We start from the raw sequence: 14,286 nt of genomic DNA, 5'->3' as shown, positions 1-14,286 counted from the left end.
ACAAGAAAGGCCAAAGTTAGCCCCACCCCGAGCAAAGCATGACCTCTGCTCTGCTTCCTTCCTTCTCCATCTCTCTGCCATGCAGAGAAAAGCTAGCCTTGAAGACTGACACAGGCTGCAAAGTCTGAGCTCTGTTTGGCTTCCTTCCTTCCCCCGTCCCTGTGTTGTGCAAAGAGGAGCTGGGCTGCCTCTCCTTCCTTCTCCCCTCCTCCCAGTGTTTGAAGAAGAAGACAACATTGGATTTATATTCTGCCCTCCACTCAAGAGTCTCAGAGTGGCTCACAATCTCCTTTATCTCCCTCCCCCACAACAGACACCCTGTGCGGTGGATGGGGCTGAGAGGACTCTCACAGCAGCTGCCCTTTCAAGGACAACCTCTGCCAGAGCTATGGCTGACCCAAGGCCATTCCAGCAGGTACAAGTGGAGGAATGGGGAATCAAACCTGGTTCTCCCAGATAAGAGTCTGCACACATAACTACTACACCAAACTGGCTCTCCTTGCAGTACAATTGAAAGAAAAGCTGGCGTCCACTGGCATTTAGACCCATTAAGTGTTCTTCAAGGTATGAAGTTTTGTATGTTCTTTTGGGGAGATTTCCCTGGAAGGCCTGGGTGGCAAAGAAGGGGTGTGTGACTTTTTCAGCCAGGAGGGGTGGGGAGTGGGCATGTTTTTTTTTTTTTTAACCAAACGACCCCTGGGCAGAATTGTTGTGGCTGGGGTAATCTGATGGTGAGTAAGGCTTTTTTTTCTTTGTCCCTCTCCTTCCTTCCTTCCTTCCTTCCTTCCTTCCTTCCTTCCTTCCTTCCTTCCTTCCTTCCTTCCTTCCTTCCTTCCTTCCTTCCTTCCTTTCTTTCTTTCTTTCTTTCTTTCTTTCTTTCTTTCTTCCCTCCCTCCCTCCCTCCCTCCCTGCAAGTGGTGCTGTGTCTGTTTTCTTGGTGCTGGGGGGGGAGCAACAGTGGGAGGGCTTCTAGTGCCCTGGCCCCACTGGTGAACATTCTGGTGCTTTTTGGGGCATTGTATGAGAGAATTTTGGACTGGATGGTCCACTGGCCTGATCCAACATGACTTCTCTTATGTTCTTTCTTTCCATGTCTTTCTTTTCCTTTCCTTCTTTCCTTCCATTTTTACTGGATGAAACTTTTCTGTTTTTCATACTGTTGTTGCAGACATAGGAGCGCTGCCAGTGAAAAATTGGCACCCCCAGTTGTAGCCAGCTGGCCTTTCTATGAGATTTCTGTGTGAGTGAATGAGAGTGAGAGGTGTGGGGCAGAAAGAGATTATTGGAGATTACTGCTGTATATCTCAACAGCACTGGAAGTGATGGTACTATGAACTTGGCACCATTTTACTGGTCCTGCTTTTAACAGCTGTCTGACACCAAAATTAAACTCCTCCTGTAGATATTAAAAAGGAAGAAAGAAGTTCACTGACTAAATATCTGCACAACAGGTTGCTTTTAAAGGCATGGGAAACACAGCCAGTAAAAAGCTGCAAGCCCCTCATAAATATCCTTTTTGGGATAACTGTAGAAAAGCTTGTATGAACTTCATATAACTTGAAATTAATTCATTAATTGCAGTACAATTCTCTGCTACCTTTTGCAACAATTTCCCAGTGTTTCAGCCAAGGAAAAGTATGAAAAATAGCTGTCAAAAGATTTCCTTGAAACCAAGCAAGCTTGGCTGTAGCTTGTGCTGGCATTCCTGACAGCAATGGCAACAGCACTCCCAACTGCATATACTGGCCAGTGCTGTTAAGGAAGGGGTGTGTAGGTGGTGCAGGCAATTGAACGGGGGCTTTAGGAGTGCTTGCAAGCTGGAGAAGAACACACAAATAGATAGGTGCATGCAGGTGTGGGGGTGGAAAGAGAGAATCCTGGGAATGTATGAAAAAGTTGCAGACTGCCCACTTTCCACCTCCATTTTGGCTCAGCATGAGTTTCAGAGAGATTTTTCTGAAAATGAAGTTACTTAAGAAGAGGCAAGTTTGGGGGAGTGCCCTGGAAGTGACATCACAGGAAAAGGTGGAGTTTTGGTTCAGTGTGCCCCATCACTTGGCCCTTGACCTGAAAGTGACACTACAGGGAATGACATAATTCCTGTCTCCCAGCTCTACCCCCAAAGTCTCCTGGCTCCACCCCGGAATATTAGTGGGCCACAAAGGAGAAGTGTAAAAATAACCGGGCCATGGGAAATAAAAGTTTGGAAAACCCTGTTCTAAAGGAAAAAGGGAAGGACTCCCCCTACGCCCCCTTGGGCCCAGCCTCTCCCTCTCCAGCCTTGTTCTAACAGCCCGCGTTGTCATTTCCTTCGTGCTGGGGCAGGCCAGAAAACTTGCAGTTGCCGCCTGAGCTCTGCAGCCTGAACGGGAAATCCAGTTGTTAATACAGGCTGGCCACAAGCTCTCTGGAGCTGTCTTTTCACCCCGATCGTTTCTGCTGCCTTTATTGTTCAAAGGGCAGCCCGTGGTGGTCTCAAAACAGCCACCGCGCTTCCTCCAAAGAACTAACTGCAGATTGGGGCAGGCCAAGGAAAAGTTTTCCTCTCTCCCCTTCAAAGCAGAAAGAAGGTGGCAGAGAATGATTCATCGCCTGCAACCAGTAATTAAAACAAAAGCCGGGGCGGCGGAAAGAAACCCTTTGGAACCAAACGGCGCTCATCCTTATCTGTTGTTCGAGCTGGGAAGCCTCTGGGGGGACTCTGGCTGGCTGAGTGTGAGGCCTAATTCCCACTGAGATCGTGAATACCGGCCTGCGACGCATCACTTCAAAATTCTGGTAAGTACTCACACCACTTTATGTTCTTCCATACTGAAACAAAACCAAACCCTGAACCCAAACAACTGGTCGTTAGCGCCTAGAGTTTACTCCACGACATACTAATTTGCTAGTTGCAGGGTCTGTTTGAGAAGTGACATTCAACCAGGTGGAACCGTAAGCCTTGTGGAGGGTGTCCTCCATACCTGCAGCGGGCTTGCCTATTGCAGTGGTTCCCAGATTAACCTCCGTTCTGTTTCTAAGGGGATTTGTAACGGTGCTGTCCTCCTGCGTGCTTGAAGGTAGCATCCGCGGACTGGGAAACCTTGTCCCTAATTCCAGGGAACAGAACGGCAAGGACTGGTTGTGGTTAGTCATCCACGATGAAGAAAAGAGGCTCTGCAAGAGTTCGGTGGCAGAGGCCGTTACTTGCATGTTGCTTATAACGCTGACTGCACAAAAGAGTGTGGAGCAACAAGCATCTGAAAAAAGGCACAAAGATCAATGTTTACAAAGCGGTTGTGATGACAACCCTCATCTATGGCTCCGAATCGTGGGTTTTATACCGTCATCACCTGCGACTCCTTGAGCGCTTTCATCAGCGCTGCCTTCGCACCATCCTCAACTTGCACTGGAGTGACTTTGTGACCAACACTGAAGTCCTCAAGCAGGCAGAGGTTACCAGCATCGAGGCACTGCTGTTGAAGACGCAGCTGCGCTGGGCAGGGCATATTTCTAGGATGGAAAACCACCGCCTTCCCAAGATTGCCCTGTATGGCGAACTCTCCACCGGCCATCGAAATAGAGGGGCACCAAAGAAGAGGTACAAGGACTCCTTGAAGAAATCCCTTAGCACCTGTCACATCAACCATCACCAGTGGTCTGACCTAGCCTCAGATCGCAAAGCATGGAGGCACACCATCCACCAGGCTGTCTCTTCCTTTGAGAACACACACATAGCTGGTCTTGAGGACAAAAGGAGATTGAGGAAGAATCGCACTGCTACAGGACCAACCCTAAATCAGACTTTTCCCTGCAGCCGCTGTGGCCGGACCTGCCTGTCCCACATTGGTCTTGTCAGCCACCAGCGAGCCTGCAGCAAACGTGGACTATTGCACCCTTCTTAAATCTTCGTTCGCGAAGCCAAGCCGAGAGATAACGCTGAGAACAGATCATACATACTCTGTTGGACTCTGGTGCAAGCCAGATCCTGTTTACTACTACACAAAGAAACGCTCCTTGGAATCAATGGCTTGAGAGACCCCTGACCTTTAGGAGGAAGATTGGAGTAGAGTTTGATTCCTGAATTTGCTTTCCTCCAAATGTAATGTATTAACTGGTACCACAAGAGTCGCCATTTGAAACTAGCAAAGAACCTACAGCGAGAAAAAAAGGATGATGAATCATGGGCTGGTTTGTTCATCCGGAAGGCAAATCCCGGGTGCAATGCAAGAAAATCTTGGTAGGAAGCAAGTTTCATTGGGCTTGGTGCGATTTACTTTACAGTTAAATATCGTAAGGATCGCTCTGATTCCAATGGTACCCTTATAAAACTGAGATAACTGCGCGATTTCAATTAGATTGCCTGAGTCAGCGATATAGAAGTTTAATAGCTCTGCTTCTAAGAGGCCCAATGTTCGGTTTGGGGTGGGTGGATGTGTTTTTAGTAGGTATTGGATTTTGTTGGTGCTGTTGCAGTCATAGAGTCTTGAACAGTGGGGGCGGGGGGGAAAGAAGCAAGGCCAACGTGTGAGAATGTGACATGGCAGAGATCCCCTCTTTATCCTCCCTAAACCAGCTCTTCCCTGCCCCCACCCCCCCAGCTCTTCTCGCCTGCAGGGCCCTGCTTCGCAGCTGCATCTTCAAGCGAGCAGAAGTGGACAGACTTTCAGAGCTTGTCACCAGCGACTGGTCATTAGTTGTCAGAGTAGCACCATACTAATGTGTCCCCCCATCATGTCACTGGCTTCCCTTCTCCTGCTACACCCCAGAAATGGCAGGCAGCAGTAGGAGTTGTCTGCTCTTCTGAAAAGTGTGACTCTAAGCGAGTACCCTTAATACAATCCTCAGATTTCTAAGTCCTGTTTACAAAAAATCAACATGGCGGAGTTGTAAACAGGCACTATGAGTGGCAGTTGATTCAGCAATCAACTTATTATTTCCCATAGAGTTGGATAAAACTTTGTTCCTCGAGGAACATTAAACGTGTTACTTGACTGAATCTGAAGAAGAGAAATATTAACGGGCACAGTTTTAGGACTAATTGGTTTAACAGAGGAGTTTCCCCAATGCAAATAACTCTTCTTCAGGCAGATTTACCAAGAAAGAGGGCCCATTCTTCAAATAAGATGCATCCCGCTGGACACATCATAATCTAGTTTTGCATGCAGTTCTGTATGTCATAAGCAAAGGTGTGAATGCCATAGTATGAGCATTAGATTACTTCTGGAGAGCCCAAAGTCAAGTTGTCCTTGGCTGGAGAGACAATCTCGTGGAATTAAATAGAACTTTCCCCCTGCAAGATATAGTTTTTTTGGGGGGGGGGCATTTTTGTTAATGTTGTTAACACTGTAGAGCATAATGCTATACCACCAGTGTTCATGGGACTGATATTTCAGTCTTGGTTCAGGTAGCCGGCTCCAGGTTGACTCAGCCTTCCATCCTTCCGAGGTCGGTCAAATGAGTACCCAGCTTGCTGGGGGGAAAGTGTAGATGACTGGGGAAGGCAATGGCAAACCACTCCGTAAAAAGTCTGCCGTGAAAACTTTGTGAAAGCAGCGTCACCCCAGAGTCGAAAATGACTGGTGCTTGTACAGGGGACTACCTTTACCTTTACTAAAATGTAGCACCCTGATGTTTCAACACAAGTTTATGATGATGTCCACCAGAACAACCCTTAGTTGTTAATACATTTTAAATCTCACAAAGGGCAGGAAGTGATGAAATCTGTATCTGGACTGGAGGGCTTCAAATCCCAATGGGGAACCTCTGAATGCTCCTCTCACAAAAAAATTCCCCTCCACCCAGAACCACCAGAAGAGATTTAGCCCACCCTGTTCTGATATAATGTTTCTCTATGCTGATAATCTTTCATCAGGCAATGATGGGGCAGTTGAGAACTTCACATCACGTGAGTCTTCTTTTGCTTTCAGAAGCAGCGTAGTTGGGACAGATTTGCCATCTTGGCCTAGGATATATGGGAAGCAAGTCTGCTTCATATCTGTGTGTTCATTGGCACCATCTCCACTCTTTGTGAGACTGGGTCTGTCTTCCAAACAGAAAACAACTACTTCCTCTCTAGGAAGCAGCTGAAGAGAACTCTGGAATATCGTCACATTACTTAATTGAACAGGGCCCAGAAGAAAGCAGGAAATATGTTGATGAATCAGTACATGCCGACAGCTCCTTAGCATCCTCTAGCCCACAGAATAACAAGGCTCTTTGCTTTCCTTGCTAAAACATAACCTGCCTCTGAGGCAGGGATTCCAATCCCAGTGATTGGCAGTACAAAGCTAGGGAGCGGTGGTTAATACAAATGAATCCAAATCTTGTTTGGGCCCATCATGGAGAATAGTAAATTCTACAAATTATATGCTTGTGTGTCACAGGGATAATTAACTGTATATCTTATAAAAAGCAAACACCAGGGCAGAAATGGGACAAATTAGATTTTTTTTCTTTGACCCTCTAAAAGCAGCAAGTGAGGCTTTCTTTCAGTTATCGCCAGGCCAAATGTCACACGCCTGACAAAATCTGGAACACGTTCTGTCCTGTCTAGTAACTGCACCACAGCGTTTGTGCCAGAGTAGAAAACCAACGTCTGCAACTAGTAATAGTTTAAAGAGTTCCACGCAATCCTAACCTGTTTGCTCAGAACTAAGTCCCCTTGGTCTCAGTTGGACCTACTTCCATGTAAATTTGTTTAGGCTTTCAGCCCAAGTGTGGCTTTCTAAAATGGAACGTGATTCTTGCTAAAACTTGGCAAGTCCAGCTGGGTGAACTGTTCTCAGATGCCGGTGCTGCAGCGCCATAAAGGAGGTTTCTGTAAGCCATAAAGGAGGTTTTTGATCACACTGTAGCAAAGGCCAGGCGTTATTCCACCAACCAAAAGCAAGTCCTAGACTCTGGTCTAGAAAAAAAGGTATTGAATTCTAACAGCAATTTTCCACGCATCTCTCGGCAAGGTGTATTAAAACAACTCCTTCATTTTGCTGTCTTTTGTTTTCCCCATTGTGAAATCAGGCGTGCAAGAGTAGTCAGGCCTTCAGTATAAGGCCAAGCCAAGGTGGCCTTGTTTTGTTATTCAGATTTCTACACTCCCCATTAAACCAGGCTCCCTGGAAGCAGCGGCAACGGCTTGATTTAAGGCACACTCAAGCCATTCAGAGCTCAGGATAGCGTTGGGTTATTTATAGGCTTTCTCCTCACTGCTGTGCGCCATCGTATCCGAGCAGAGCGCTAATGAATTTAATCCTGGCGACACCCTTAGGAAGGAGAAAAGGACTGAGTCACGGATGGAGGTTGATCAGGCCCAGGGCCTCCATTGCGTCGAGGCTTTCTTGATTGATTACGTGCCTTGCTGCGCGCCCAGCCTGCTGCTCAGCCAGGCAGGAGGCATCGCCGCCTGGAAAAGGGGCCAGCGGGTAACCACGTGGAGTTCAAAAATTAAGGGCCGCTGCCGTGTGAATCCCTCGTCTTGCCAGCCAGGAGAAGGAACGAGGCAAAAGGCAGGCGGCGGAGGCTTACCCATCCCCCCTCCCCGGGCCTTCCGGCCAGTTGTTAAGAGCTGCTGTGTCTTCAGGAGGTTGTTAAACGCTCAGCGTCTCCGCAGCAGTTGCTGGCGTGAATCTCCCCCTTCGTAGCTTTTGATAAACACCCTCCGAAGCGCCGATCTATGGCTCGCTGCCTCCGCTCGCTCTCAGATCCTCTCCTTCCCGAGTGCAGCGCACAAGGGCCTGACCTCTGGGTCAGCTCCCCGAGGAGACAGGGGCGGGGGGCGGAGAGAAGAAGGCCTGGTGATTGCGACTGGATCCTTTGGCGGAGCCTCCCTCAGTGATTCTGTTTAGCAAAACACAGCTAGAGGGTCGGAGAGCTATGGGAGGCCGCAGTTGTGCGTTCGCTGGGAATCCTGGTGCGGAGGGGAAAAAAATAAAGTAAAAGCCAAGCCAAAAATCTGGGTTTCCAATACCAGTGTCTCCGCTAAGAACTTGCAGTTTTCCGATGAAGTACTTGGGAGCCCTGAATTTTAAAGCATGCCAGTCATACACACGCAGCTCGATTAATAAACAAGTTGGGCAATGACTTCTATGAAACCAAAGACCCTTGTATCTGAGTTCTGTGACCCAATGTGACCCGCTATCAGGCTCAAGATCTTAACTGAGCTTTGGCTTTCTCACAGGAATGCTTAGAATGGGGTTTCTATAAGCACTATTAAACGGTTCTTCAGGGAGCTCTGCAAAGATAAATTCAGAACTTTTACACGCAGAATTAATCTGTTCTACTAGCACACAATTGACTTTTCTCACTCTGCAAAGGAAGCCAAAGTAAAACCAGGAAGTTTCAACGAGAGACGCCCCCCCCCTTTTTTTTGGGTGGTGGAGATGGGGGCTATGGGGTGAAGGAAATATCTACCAGGGGCCTTCCCCCCCCCCCCAAGCCGCGCGTCTATACCTCACGTGTGCTCTAATAACTTTTAATGTCTTGCTCTAAAATGTCTTTATAAAAAATAGCTTTACAACGTAATAGGCCAGGTGTCCTTGTGCTCGTTACCGGAGATTGAAAAAACATGTGTGATAGTTTTCAGATGCATACCTCATAAACTAGGAACAATATACGGCGGCCACACCCCAATATCGGATTTTAAACTCCTCTTGCAGTCACAGCTCTGAGGAAAACCTTTCCAAAGAATTTCTAACGCACACATCTTGTCTGAAACGCCACCCCCACCCCTCCCCGCACACACACTATTTACTGCTTGGGAAATAGATGGTTTTTTGTCACTGCTGTCAGCTATTTTTAAAAAGCTGAAAAGCTTGTGTACCCAGAGTTTCGGGTTACAAATGGCAGATATCTTTCACTTCTGCTTTGAAAGAGAAGAGTATTTCTTCTCCCATCCCCATCCTCCAGTAGGTATAGAAGAAAAGTAATGTTCAACAGCGTATTCTGTCTGTGGTCAGAAATGTTTCAATACAATCTGTGAGTTAATTCATTTATAATAACTCGAATTTGCATTTGGAGAGAAAATCTTACTAGGGAGTTTTTACTTTCCAGCTTAAAATGCATTTGGAGAGAAAATCTTACTAGGGAGTTTTTACTTTCCAGCTTAAAATGCAAGGCATTCAAATACGTAAAGGAAACTGAGGAGTTGTTCTCATGTGTTTTTTTAAAATCATTTTTAATTGCATTTTTAAAGCATTTTTTTAAATCAAGAAAAATATTGCTAAGTGTTTAAATATTTTCCCTTGTCTCCCACAGATTCCTGGACTTTGCTCACAATAGGTTTGCTTTGTTGAAGTTCTACTGCTTTGAAATAGCTGGTCACATGGTATCTCCATATTTTAGGATTCTTGCCTAGGTGTAAACAGCGTGCAAACACACAGGAATGGTTTAAGGACTGGAGCAAGTATCAGAAGCAGAGCGAATCCTGCTGAGGTCGGTGACAATAAAAGTCTATTAATATCCACCGGGCTGGCTTACGTTCCCCTCCCCCACTCTTTTCTTGAAGCCTGAAATCAGAAGCCTTTCAGTGGGTCGCAGTGGCCTGAGCGGGTCTTCTTGGGAAGCATCTTTAGGACTCATGGTCCTATCAGATAAGCTGAGGTAGTTACTTGCTAGAGTAAGGAGTAGGAATCAGAGAGCTAGCCAGAGATCATTGGCGGATTCTTATGTGTAGAACGGCGGTAGGGACATGCAGCTCTCATGAGAAGTGGCCCCTGACGGAGCGCGCAAACACACCCTTCATCAAGTAGTAGCGGGTTAGCCTTGGATCCTGCCTGTGCGGCCAACTCCAGCGCTTGACGAAGAAGCCCTAAGCATCAGGCTCTGCGAAAGGAAGAGCTGGATTTTCAGTCAAGATGGGAGCTGTGAACGCGCCATTTACCAGCTGTCTTGCCGGGTCAAAAGTAGCGCCACCAAAGTAAGTAGAGGCGCCGAGATCAAGACAATCCTGGCGCTGGCGCGGTTCAGAGAGGTGGCCAGAAAGTGCCGAGAGCTCGTAGTGCCGAGGGCTGGCTGAGCGCAGCACGCCTCCCGCCCCCCTCCCCGCCCAAGCCGCACAAAATCAACAAAAACCAACCACCCGTGTGCAGTGAGCTCTGGCTTGAAGAATCAAGTGCAGGGAAATTCTTGCCACTCCGGAAAGTCTCTGTGGGGAAAAGAATGTTTCCACAACAGACTGGGGGGGGGGGGGGAGGAGGGGAAAGAAAAAACTCTCCCGGCGATATGGAAGGGGGGGGGAGGGGAGAAGCAAGGACGCGCAAAACCAAGGATATGAATGGAGAGCTGTGGGTGTTGAGGAGAAGGGGGGGGGGGGGAGAAAGACCCGGTATGAGGAAAAGGACGGGCTGAACGTTTCTGGCAAGGACCGATCAAGGCAAACAGCTGACTTGGAAGGAGACAACGTGCAGGTCGAGACATCCCGCAGTTGCGTGCGAAAAGGGCGGGGGCCTGGGAGGCCTTTCCCCCGGGAGAAGGCGGGAGAGTACCGAGGCCGGCTGAGGCACCTCTACTGGGCAATCAGTGCTTGACAATGGAACGCGTTGGGGGGGGGCGGGGGAGGGGAACAAAGAAACAAACGCGGGTGGGTTTCAGGGAGAGTCGACTAGAGGGAGACGACGATAGGGGGGGAGGGGGTGAACAGTTGTGAATTCCCTCACCTCAAGTGCGGGGAGGGGAGTACAATGGGCACGGCGTTAGTTCTCCAGCACCATCAGAGAACAGGATGGCGTTCACGGTGGGGAGACGGGACTCCCCCCCCCGGAAGGAACGCTCCCCTTGAGGCCTGAGGAGGTGAAGGGGGTTGCGAGTGAGAAGGAAGGTGCTCCTGCGAGAGGCGTGGGGGGGCGCGAGGGCGGGAGGCAGGAAAACCAATCTGGAGGTGACGAAGAGCCGGCGCTTTGCTGGGGGGGGGGGGAGCACGAGCCAGGAGGCTGTGGGCAAGGGGGGGGGGGGGGAGGCGAGCGGGCGACCGAGGCGGTCTCGCGCCGCCAGTGTCTGACTGCGCCTGCTGCCCGGGCTTTGACAGCTTGGCGAAGCGAAGGGAGAGGAGCTTTATGGTAATTGCGGTTCTCCACTGGCCTTCTGGGTAGGAGCGAGCAGGGAGTCTGGCGGCGGAGGGGGGGAGGGCGGCTTTCCTTCCCCACCTCGCCTGCTCAAAGGGAGAGCGGCGTCTACCCAGGACGCCCTCGGGCAGGGCAGGGCAGGGCAGGGCAGGGCGAGGCTGGGAGAGTGGGAAGGGGGGGGGGGTTGCTTGGACGAGCTCAGTCCGCCTGAGAGCAGGCGAACATTGGACTGGGGGAAGAGAATCAATTAAGGAGAGTCGGCGTCCGGAAGGGGAAAAAAAAGAAACCAAAGCAACCCCCCGGACGAGGCAGCCAGCCAGCCAGCGAGCGAGGGAAGCGCACGGCAGGGCAGCCTGGCTCGGAGGGCGCTCGCAGCGGAGTGGCCGCAGCTTCCCCGCCGCCTGCCCGCTTGTGCCGGCGGAGGAGGAGGAGGCGGCTCCCGGAGTGGCGAGCCCGCCGGGAGGGCGGGGGGAGTGAAGAGGGCGGGGCGGAGGAGGAGGAGGCGGGGGGGGGAGCAAGCGGCGTGAGGCAGACGGAGCTCGGGCTCCCAGCGGCAAGGTGAGGAAGAGCGGCTTTCCCGGCGGATTAAATCCCCAGTGCCAGCCCCGCCACACACACAAGCGCGGAGCCGCCGCCAGGGCACAGGACTCTCGGAGGAAAGGAGCATGGAGGCGCTGCCGCCAGGAGCCCCAAGCAGCCTCGGCGGCAACATGGCGCTGCCAAAGGCGAGCCGGCGGGCAACCGGAGGGAGCGTGGCGGGGCGCTGAGTGCCCCGGAGGCTGAGCGCGGCGCTGCTGGGGCGGCCGGTGGGTCTGTCTGCGCCGGGGCGGCCGCCGCCCTCGGGCTCCCAGATCGGCAAACTTTTCTCCCCCGCCGCCACTGGCCTGAAAAGGGACTTTCGACAGCAGCGCCGGGCGGGGTATCTGCGGCGGCTTCGCTGGAGCGGAAAGTCAGGTCAGTCCTCTTCCCTCCAACTTCTCTCTCTGCACGGAAAGGCAGCGCTGGGCGAAGAGCAAAAAGTGCGCGGGGAGGGCGTGTGTGGGGCGAAGGGGGGGTACCCTGAAGGGCCGTAGACGACTTCCCCCCCTTTTTGGCGGGGACAGGATATTCTCTATCCCCCCCCCCGCACCGGGCTTCCTGGGCGGGGGGAGTAGCGGGGGCGGCAGGGATTTAGATTCAGCTTTGCCAACTGTATCGCCTTGTCCCAGCCGGCGGCCTCTCCTCGCTTGGGATCCTTGCCAGAATGTCTCTCAACCTGAAACGATCGGGGTAGAATGGAGGCAAGGGAGAGGTTAGCAAGCGCCGCGGTCACCGCCCGGGGGAGGGGGGGCGCCTCAGGGGCGGGGGTGCTGCTGGGGCAGGCTGGAAGTTTGGAGGCTCTTGGGTCGTGAAACTGGATGGCGGGGCGGAACGGAGGGGTCGGGAGACGACGACGGGGAGAGGAAACCAGGAGAAGGTGCCGGTTGCGCTCTGTCTGCTCGGGCAGGAAGGGAGGGGGGAGCGTTCCGGGCGTCTCTCTCGCTCTCTCTTTTATCTTTCCGATTTGGAAAGGGCTATAAAAGCCCCACCTCTGGCAGCCGCCACTTCACGGCTCCCAAGGGGAAAGGGGAGAGTGGGTGGAGGGGAAAAGCACACGGCTGGTAGAGGCCAGAGGGAGTGTTTCTGGAGAGCTTTTGGCTCGCCCCTTTGGCCCACCGGGCAGTGGGGCTGCGATGCAAACCGCGGAGAGACAGACAACGTGATCGAGGTAAAAGGCTTTGGTGTGTGTGTCTCGGTTTTTAGAGTCGTTCTTTTGAAAGGGACTGCGGAGGCGGTGGGAGGTTTTCTCCCCGGTTGTTTGGAGGCAGCTGCTAGAGGACTCGAGGGGGGGGGGGAAGGGAGGAAATGGGTTGGGGGAAGGAGAGACAATGTTCTGGGGCCGGTGGTTCCAGTTCAAAGACTTTAATGTGGGGTCCAGCGTGGCAGCCAAGAATTTCACGCGTCCTTTGCACCTTCCTTTTGGTCCTGTGGAGGTCGGGAACTTACCTCCCAAGACCGGATAGCGGAGGGGCCCGCGAGCAGGCTAACCGCGAAAGCTCTAGCCAACTCCGGGGTTGTTGGAGCGCGGCATCTGGGGCATGTAGCTTGTTTGCTCCTCGGGAAGCTGAGTCCGGGGTGAGCTTTCCTTGGCCAGGCTTCGGCTTTCATGGCCGCTGGTGGCCTCCCGGGTTCGCAAAAGCTTGTGTGTGTGGAAGGGGGAGTGGGGAGAAGAGCCGGACCCCCCCCACCACCGTAGTAAAACTGTGACAAAATGCGCGCTTGTGTTTTAATGGCAATCGCCTCGGAGCTTGTTTCCGCATTAATTTCCCCTAAGGATTCCCTCCTCGGCTTTCCATCTGTTTCGACGTAGCCCGCAGCTTCGCGTTTGTTTCATATTCAAAGGAGACCCGACAAAAGGGCGGTCTGCGCTCGGCAGGGGCCCACAGCCTGGCTCTGTCAAGCTCCCTGTGGAGCAGGCCCCGGCCAAAGGGCGCCCCAGCCCCGCCCCGCCAAGACTATCTGCCCACAAAGATAAGAAGCCCCACTTCTCCCCTCCCCCATTAGGTGGGGGGAAGCGTAGCGTTCTTGCCGGAGCCCTGCTGGAGTTTCGCAGGCCGGGCTGACTGCCCAGGCCAGTAGTCTTCGGGCGTTTAAGTCCAACTATGTCAAACGGATCGCCTTTTCCTCCCGCGCCAGGCCTTTGCGTCCTGCTAATGGTGGAGCCCCGCGCCAGGCTGTAGCGTCGACTTGGCGGTCCCTCTTCCTCACCTAGCTCAGGCTCCGAAACGTGGGCTTCCTACGCAACAGAGTGCCTCCACCACAGGACCCAGGGGTTACTCAGTCGTTTACACTATAGTCACTCCAATGAAGCTAGTCGGACTGTTCTCCTGTAAAGTAGGCCAGCAGGACTGTACTCAACCAGGGCTTCCTTCCCCCTCCCCTCTGCTCCTACCACCCCACCCCACCCTTGTGGTATATGCCTGAGTTTAAATGGGAAGATTTTGCCTCCTTGTGACATGGCGACCTCAAATGGCTTTAGGGTGAGTGAGATAGCAGAACAAATACCTAAGCAAAGCCCAAACCTGGGCTTTCAGTTTAGTCACAGTAACGCTCTTTGAATTGCTGTGGCAAATAGGTGACTGGGAGTTAATTAGAAAGTATCCTCTGGATCAATGAGTCGCACAACCCCATTAGCTCTTCTCCGGCCTTCTGCGGAACTGGTCCTCCAGCT

At 51.9% G+C, this 14,286-nt stretch overlaps 1 protein-coding gene across 6 annotated transcripts in view; it reads left to right on the top strand.

Annotated features, from left to right (window-relative positions):
* The window catches only part of BCOR (BCL6 corepressor), a 148,909-nt gene that overhangs the window by 53,819 nt on the left and 80,804 nt on the right, over nt 1-14,286 (top strand). For 5 of the 6 annotated variants that reach the window (XM_060234124.1, XM_060234126.1, XM_060234125.1 and 2 more), the window contains exon 1: nt 11,845-11,990. The exons of the other annotated variant lie outside the window; for it this stretch is intronic. The gene's annotated coding sequence lies outside the window, so the exon portion shown is untranslated. Of the gene's footprint in view, nt 1-11,844; nt 11,991-14,286 lie in introns of those variants that run through there. 6 annotated transcript variants of the gene reach the window in all.

The sequence above is a fragment of the Heteronotia binoei genome, chromosome 3 (genome assembly GCF_032191835.1).
Source record: "Heteronotia binoei isolate CCM8104 ecotype False Entrance Well chromosome 3, APGP_CSIRO_Hbin_v1, whole genome shotgun sequence".
In the NCBI taxonomy this organism is placed as follows: domain Eukaryota; kingdom Metazoa; phylum Chordata; class Lepidosauria; order Squamata; family Gekkonidae; genus Heteronotia; species Heteronotia binoei.
The sequence above is the reverse complement of the archived record's forward strand: the minus strand, read 5'-3'. Positions and strand labels throughout refer to the sequence as shown.